We start from the raw sequence: 8,711 nt of genomic DNA, 5'->3' as shown, positions 1-8,711 counted from the left end.
ACTACAAACAAAGCTAGTGGAGGTGATGGCATTCCAGTTGAGCTATTTCAAATCCTGAAAGATAATGCTGTGAAAGTGCTGCATTCAATATGCCAGCAAATTTGGAAAAGTCAGCAGTGGCCACAGGACTGGAAAAGGTCAGTTTTCATTCCAATCCCAAAGAAAGGCAATGCCAAAGAATGCTCAAACTACCACACAATTGCACTCATCTCACACGCTAGTCAAGTAATGCTCAAAATTCTCCAAGCCAGGCTTCAGCAGTACATGAACTGTGAACTTCAGATGTTCAAGCTGGTTTTAGAAAAGGCAGAGGAACCAGAGATCAAATTGCCAACATCTGCTGAATCATGGAAAAAGCAAGAGAGTTCCAGAGAAACATCTATTTCTGCTTTATTGACTGTGACAAAGCCTTTGACTGTGTGGATCACAAGAAACTGTGGAAAATTCTGAAAGAGATGGGAATACCAGACCACATGACCTGCCTCTTGAGAAATCTGTATGCAGGTCAGGAAGCAAGTTAGAACTGGACATGGAACAACAGACTGGTTCCAAATAGGAAAAGGAGTACGCCAAGGCTGTATATTGTCACCCTGCTTATTTAACTTCTATGCAGAGTACATCATGAGAAACGCTGGGCTGGAAGAAGCACAAGCTGGAATCAAGATTGCCAGGAGAAATGTCAATAACTTCAGATATACAGATGACACCACCCTTATGGTAGAAAGAGAAGAGGAACTAAGAAGCCTCTTGATGAAAGTGAAAGAGGAGAGCAAAAAGTTGGCTTAAAGCTCAACATTCAGAAAACGAAGATCATGGCATCTGGTCCCATCACTTCATGGGAAATAGTTGGGGAACCAGTGGAAACAGTGTCAGACTTAATATTTTTTGGGGCTCCAAAATCACAGCAGATGGTGACTGCAGCCATGAAATTAAAAGACGCTTACTCCTTGGAAGGAAAGTTATGACCAACCTAGATAGCCTATTTAAAAGCAGAGACATTACTTTTCCAACAAAGGTCTGTCTAGTCAAGGCTATGGTTTTCCCAGTGGTTATGTATGGATGTGAGAGTTGGACTGTGAAGAAGGCTGAGCGCCGAAGAATTGATGCTTTTGAACTGTGGTGTTGGAGAAGACTCTTGAGAGTCCCTTGGACTGCAAGGAGATCCAAGCAGTCCATTCTGAAGGAGATCTGGGATTTCTTTGGAAAGAATGATGCTAAAGCTGAAACTCCAGTACTTTGGCCACCTCATGCGAAGATGACTCATTGGAAAAGACTCTGATGCTGGGAAGGATTGGGGGCAGGAGGAGAAGGGGACGACCGAGGATGAGACGGCTGGATGGCATCACCGACTCGATCGGTGTGAGTCTGAGTGAACTCCGGGAGTTGGTGATGGACAGGCAGGCCTGGTGTGCTGCGATTCATTGGGTCGCACAGAGTCAGACACGACTGAGCGACTGAACTAAACTGAACTGATCCCTCTTGGAAAAAGAAATTTCTTTCCTACATTATGTACTTTCTCTTATGAGAGTTATTTTAGACATTTAAATAAAGTTCTTTTATGCAGAAGTTTTTATGCTCTGACTCTTTCTTCCTCCTTATTCTTTTTTTGGCTGCACCACATGGAATGTGAGATCTTAGTTCCCTGACCCAGGATCGAAGCCACAACACCTGCATTGGAAATATGGAGTCTCAACCACTGGACTGCCAGGGAAGTCCCTCTTCTTCCTTATTCTGACTTCTCATTCAGTAGTACATGTTTGAGAAGTTTTTTCTTTCAGAGCAGGTAACTGGGTAGTGTCATTTTTGAGCACTTTGTATCTTAGTACTTATTCCCAGATGACTCAGTGGTAAAGAATCCTCCTGCAAGTGCAGGAGACATCAGAGACATGGGTTTGATCCCTGAGTCGGGAAGATCCCCTGGAGGAGGAAATGGCAACCCACTCTAGTATTCTTGCTGGGAAAATCCCCGGGACAGAAGAGCCTGGCGGGCTACAGTCCACGGGATAGGAAAGAATTGGCCATGACTGAGTGCGCGCCTGCGTGCGCGCGCGCACACCCACGCACTTATTTAAGAGGCCTTCACAACTTTATAACAACTTTGCTGAGTGTAGAATTCTAAAATCATAAACATTTACCCTCAGAATTCTGTCGGATGTGCTTTATTGATTTGTGTCTTAGAGTGCACAATTCTGAGGCCAGTTTGAATTTAGTACCTTTGGAGATAATCTGCTCCCTTCCAAATTCCCTCCTCCTTTCCCAGCCTAAATTCTTGAAGGCTTTTTTCTTTACCCCAGAGATATTTTAAAATGTCACCTGGCTGGTCTAGGTGTTGATTTTGTTTCATTCATTTTGCCAGCAGGTTTAAGTCTTAGGAAAATTATTTAATTATTGCTACTATTCCTATTCTCTTTCCTCCTTCTGAGACATTCAGTCAATTTACTCAGTAACTATTCTGTGCTAGACACTAATTTGGGTACTGGGGATGTATCACCAGGGAACATAAATGCTTACATTTTTGTTGTTTGGAACTCCTGACTCTGTTGTCTATACCAACCACCTTTGTTCTGATTTTTCAAGGAGACCTCATCCTTTGAGCTGAAGCATATTTTTGTAGACCTATGGGTTTTTTCCATTTGCACATCTTAACATGGAGAGGTCTATATGTGTCCAGCTTTGGTTAATATTTAAGTGGGAATTGCTGAGGGTTCTGTCAGAGACTGAAGCGAATCTGAGTATATGCACCGCCTTGCTCTCCATCTGCTTTCATCTAGCCTTCAACCTTGAGTAAGAGGTTGTTCATGGAATTCTATTGGGGTGATAATATATTTTACAGAAGTGGAATATTGAACTGACCATTCCTCCTAATTGAGCCCTCCTACATTCTAACTAGAAGACAGTCCTCCAAGTTTCTGGCATATGGAAGGTTTTCCCTCTATTTTTATTCCTTTGATCTTTTCTATGTGAATTTAGAATGAGGCAATTTAGAAGTCTGTCCTCACAAAGACATTTTTATTTAAAAACCACAAAGTAATATTTTTTCCTCTGTGTTAAGAGGGTTAGAAGAAAATGTTCAAGACTGATAATTATATGTAGTTTTGAATTTTTTCATAAAGGGTCTTAAACCCCTTGGGAAACTACATGGCCTAGAGAAGTCGGGGGAATGGAGTCTGACTGTGGTATGTAATTTCACTGTGGCTTTGAATAAACTATCTGAACCCCAGGTTCTCTAATCTCAGACCTTCTTACATCATAGCATGACAGGGAAAGTACTAGAAAAAAATAAATGTGGAAGCTGTTTGAACTCTTCAAAGATAGAAACTAAGGAAATCTGAGGACTTTTTCTTGTTTGAATGTTATTATAGCTTTGAGCACTTTCTAGCTAGCCTGAAGAGTATCTGCTGGGGGCATAACAAATGAGGTCTGGTTGCTGGGAAGCCTAGGTATGCAAAGCAGTTCTGAAGTACAGCCAGGAAGCCGCACTGCTTTGCACGCTGTCACGTCGTGTAAGATCCAAGAGGGTGTTAAATGTGGACCCATTTTTCTGTTAGGTCAAATAACTATGCCTGGTTAATGTGAAATTAGTTTGTTTCTCCTCTTCACGGAAATGAAGGCTTCTGGGTGGGTGAATCATGCCTTAATAAACAACTTTTGTACTTCTGGCCAGCACAGGCAGCAGATGTTGTCTATCTTTGTGAGATGACTTGGAAGAGCACAAAAAGAAACATCTGTATGGTGGTTTCCGAAGCTTAAAGAAAATATCTTACTGCCTTCGGGCCAAACTTTTCAGGTTCTACCGCTTCCTACTATGAATCCTTTCTGTATTTTATGACTCAATTTCTTTATGAAACTCCTGTAAGATTCAGTATTAAATTTCCCTAATCGTGGGAAAAAATATTGCCTATATTAAGGTCCATGACACTGCAGCTGTTTTGGCACTATGGAGATAAATGGCTATGTCATTAGTCTCAGACAAGTGACTTTTTTTTTTAAATAATGGACATGAAATGGAAGAATAAGAATTTTTCCCTCCTAAGCAACATTGTGCGAATACATTATACTTGTATCACATAGACCAAGACAGAATAAGGTGCCTTAAATTAGTCAACAACTGATTAATCGCCTGGTGCGTGCCAGACACGACACTAGGGGCTAGATATACCTTAGTGAACAAGACACAGTTCCTGCCCTCAGTTCAGTTCAGTTCAGTTCAGTCGCTCGGTCGTGTCCGACTCTTTGCGACCCCATGAATCGCAGCACGCCAGGCCTCCCCGTCCATCACCAACTCCCGGAGTCCTGCCCTCACGTTGCCTCAAATCTAGTAGAGAGGATCAATCAAAATATATTAATTGGGATAAAGTGCTATGAAGAAACTATGTAGGATACAATAAATGCAAATAAGAGTAGAGAGGAGATGAGCAATTATATACCTAAGAATTGGACAACTTATAAGAAATGGACACGTTTCTAGAAACGTACAGGCCACCAAAACTGAATCATGAAGAAACAGATATTTGAACAGACCAATCCCTAGAAGTGAAATAGAATCTGTAATTTTAAAACTCCCTGCAAAAACAAAAGGCTATGACCAGATGGTTTCACTAGGGAATTCTATCAAACATACAAAGAACTTATACTGATCCTTCTCAAACTCTTCCAAAAGACTGATGAGGAGGGAACACTACTAAAGACTCCACACAAAAACTACGAGAATGTATAACCGAAATCAGCCAGGTAGCAGGATACAAGATTAACATAAGAAATTGGCTGCATTTCTCTTTTTTTTAATTAATTTATTTTTTAATGGAAGGACAATTGCTTTACAGAATTTGGTTGTTTTCTGTCAAACCTCAACATGAATCAGCCATAACTATACATATATCCCCTCCCTTTTGAACCTCCCTCCCATCTCCTTCCCCATCCCACCCGTCTAGGTTGATACAGAGCCCCTGTTTGAGTTTCCAGAGCCATACAGCAAATTCCCTTTGGCTATCTATTTCACATATAGTAAGTTTCCATGTTACTCTCTCCGTACATCTCACCCTCTCCTCCCTTCTCCCCAAGTCCATAAGTCTATTTTCTGTGTCTTTTTCTCGCTGTCCTGTAAATAAATTCTTTAGTACCATTTTTCTAGATTCTGTATATATGCATTAGAATACGATATTTTTCTTCCTCTTTCTGACTTACTTCACTCTGTATAATAGGCTCTAGGTTCATCCACCTCATTAGAACTGACTCAAGTGCATTCCTTCTTATAGTTGAGTAATATTCCATTGTGTATATGTACCACAACTTCTTTATCCATTCATCTGTTGATGGACATCTAGGTTGCTTCCCTGTTTTAGGTATTGTAAATGTGCTCCAATGAACAGTGGGATACACGTGTCTTTTTCAATTTTTGTTTCCTCAGGGTATATGTCTAGGAGTGGGATTGCTGGGTCATATGGTGGTTTTATTCCTAATTTTTTAAGCAATCTCCATACTGTCTTCCATAGTGGCTGCATCAATTTACATTCCCACCAACAGTGCAAGAGTGTTCCCTTTTTTCCACACCCTCTCCAGCATTTATTTTTTGTAGACTTTTTGATGACGGCCATTGTGAATGGTGTGAGGCGATATCTCATTGTAGTTTTGATTTGCATGTTTCTAATAATGAGTGATGTTAAGCATCTGCTCATGTGTTTGTTAGCCATCTGTATGTCTTTGGAGAAATTTCTGTTTAGATCTTTTTCTCACTTTTTGATTGAGTTGTTTGTTTTCCTGGTATTGAGTTGTAAGAGCTGCTTATATATTTTGGAAATTAATCCTTTGTCAGTTGTTTCATTTGCTATTATTTTATCCCATTCTGAGGGTTGTCTTTTCACCTTGCTTATAGTTTCCTTTGCTGTGCAAAAGCTTTTAAGTTTAATCGGGTCCCTCTTGTTTACTTTTGTTTTTATTTTCATTACTGTTGGAGGTGGGTCATAGAGGATCTTGCTTTATGTCATTGAGTGTTCTGCCTATGTTTTCCTCTAAGAGTTTTACAGTTTTTGGTCTTACATTTAGATCTTTAATCCATTTTGAGTTTATCTTTGTGTATGGTGCTAGGAAGGCTGCATTTCTTTATATTCACAATGAAATATCAGAAAGGAAAAGTATAAAAATAATCTTTTAAAATTGCATCCCCCCCAAAAAAACTTACCAATAAACCTGACCAAGAAGATGAAATACTTATATGCTCAGAACTATAAAACACTGATAAAGAAAACTGAAGATGAATCAAATAAGTAGAAAGATATCCTATGCTCTTGGATTGGAAGAATTAATATGTTAATAATGGCCATACTACCCAAAGCAATCTACAGATTTAATGCAATCCCTATCAAATTACCCATAACATTTTTCACAGAACTGGAACAAATAATCCTAAAATTTATATAAAACCATCAGTTCAGTCGCTCAGTCATGTCCAACTCTTTGCGACCCTGTGAACTGTAAAGACCCACAATTGCCAAAGTGACCCTGAGGAAAATGAATGGAACTGGAGGCATAACCCACCCAGACTTCAGACAATACTACAAAGCTACAGAAATCAAAACAGGGTGGTATTGAGCTTGCTTTGGCAGCACATATACTAAAATTGGAATAATACAGAGAAGATTAGCATGGTCCCTATGCAAGGATAACAAAAAAAAAAAACCAAACAGTGTGGTATTGGCACAAAAACAGACATATGGATCAATGGAACAGAATAGAGAGCCCAGGAATAAACCCACATGTACAGTCAATCTTCAACAAAGAAGGCAAGAATATACATAGAAAAATGACAGTCTTTTCAGCTAGTAATGTTGGGAAAGCTGGATAGTCACATGTAAAACAATGCAATTGAACACTCCCTCACACCATATGTAAAAATAAACTCAAAATTGCTTAAACACTTAAATATAAGGCATGGTATCATGAAACTCCTAGAAGAGAACATAGACAAAATATTCAGACATATACCAATATTTTCTTAGGTCACTCTCCTAAGGCAATAGAAATAAAAGCAAAAATAAACAAATAGTACCTAATTAAACTTACAAGCTTTTGCACAGAAAAGGAAACAATAAACAAAATGAAAAGACAACCTATGGACTGAGAGAAAATATTTGCAAATTATGTGACCAACCAGGTTTAATTTCCAAAATACACAAACAGTTCATACAACTAAAAAAAAAAGATAGACATTTCTCTAAATAGGCATATGAAAAGATGTTCAACATTGCTAATTATTAGAGAAATGTAAATCAAAACTTCAAAGAGGTACCACCTCACATCAGTCAAAATGGCCATCATTAAGAAGTCTACCAATAAATGCTGGACGTATGATCCTGCAGTCCTACTCTTGGGTATATATCTGGAGAAAACTCTAATTTGAAAAGGTACACGCAGCCCAATGTTCATAGCTGCACTCAGTCGAGACATGGAAGCAACCTAAATGACTACAGACAGATGAATGGATAAAGATATGGGATGACCCCCTGGAGAAGGGCATGGCAACCCACTCCAGTATTCTTGCTTGGAGAATCCCATGGATAGAGGAGCCTGGCAGGCCACAGTCCATGGGGTTGCAAAGAGCCAGACCCAACTGAAGTGACTTAACATGCATGCACATGTGATAAATTTGAAATGCCTGTGATGTTTCTAAGATAGAACAGAAGGCAGCTGAGAGTCTAGAGCACAGAGGAGAGGATTAGGGACATGTTTTAGAAATAACACTGTAGGGATAAGATTTTAGACTTGGAGATGGGTGAGATCTCCTAGGAAGAAAGAGTAAAAGGAGAAGAAAGGAGAGCTAGAGGTTGAGCCTGGAGAACTAGCCAGGTGTAGAGCTATGCCACTAAAAGAAATGTTGAAGGCAGTTAAGAGGAGCATGTGGTTTGGAGAGGTTTCCCCAGTGGCTCAGCAGTAAAGGATCAGCCTGCAATGCAGGAGCCATAGGAGATGCAGGTTCAATCGCTGGGTCGGGAAGATCCCCTGGAGGAGGAAAATGGCAACCCATTCCAATATTCTTGCTTGGAGAATCCCATGGACAGAGGAGCCTGGCAGACTACAGTCCATAGGGTCACAAAGAGTCGGACATGACTGAAGCAACTTAGTACTCACACATGCGTGGTTTGGAAAAGAAACTGATGATTTATATTTGGAACTTGCTAAGTTTGAGGTGGACACTAGAGTCTTGTTATTTCTAGTGTCATGCCTGGGCAAAAGGCGTAGGTCCCATTCAGAATGTGAAAGCCATATTTATATTTTACTTTGTGATTTGGTCTTATGATATCTCTGTGAATTTTCAAAATAAAACATTACTAGTCATGTTCATGATGGAGTTTGGAGCAGTAGAAACAATTCTGCTAAGATCCATGACACTGCAGCTGTTTCTGAATTATAGAGATAAATAATTTTCTATGTCACCAGTCCTAAACAATAAGTGGCTATTTCATTTTGAGTAATGGACAGGAGATGAAGAAAGAAGAATTGTCCAACATTGAGCCAATGTGCTTTACAGGAAGAACACAAGCTGGGAATGCAATTAAAATACATATATATTGAACATTTACCATGTGCCAGGTTCTGTGCTGGGTTTTGGGGATAACTCAGGGAACAAGACATAAAAGTCTTAGATTTTAAAAATAAGTAAGGGAGATGGGAAAAATTAACCTGCAAATAAAATAACCACCATGTGTGGCAAATGC

At 39.6% G+C, this 8,711-nt stretch overlaps 1 non-coding gene across 1 annotated transcript; it reads left to right on the top strand.

The window, feature by feature from the left end:
• Positions 1–6,590: 6,590 nt before the first annotated feature.
• On the top strand, positions 6,591–6,693 carry LOC138415522 (U6 spliceosomal RNA). Its single transcript, XR_011247280.1, has one exon. It is a non-coding gene; the product is annotated as a U6 spliceosomal RNA (small nuclear RNA).
• Positions 6,694–8,711: the final 2,018 nt, after the last annotated feature.

Source organism: Ovis canadensis, chromosome 11 (genome assembly GCF_042477335.2).
Source record: "Ovis canadensis isolate MfBH-ARS-UI-01 breed Bighorn chromosome 11, ARS-UI_OviCan_v2, whole genome shotgun sequence".
In the NCBI taxonomy this organism is placed as follows: domain Eukaryota; kingdom Metazoa; phylum Chordata; class Mammalia; order Artiodactyla; family Bovidae; genus Ovis; species Ovis canadensis.
The sequence above is the reverse complement of the archived record's forward strand: the minus strand, read 5'-3'. Positions and strand labels throughout refer to the sequence as shown.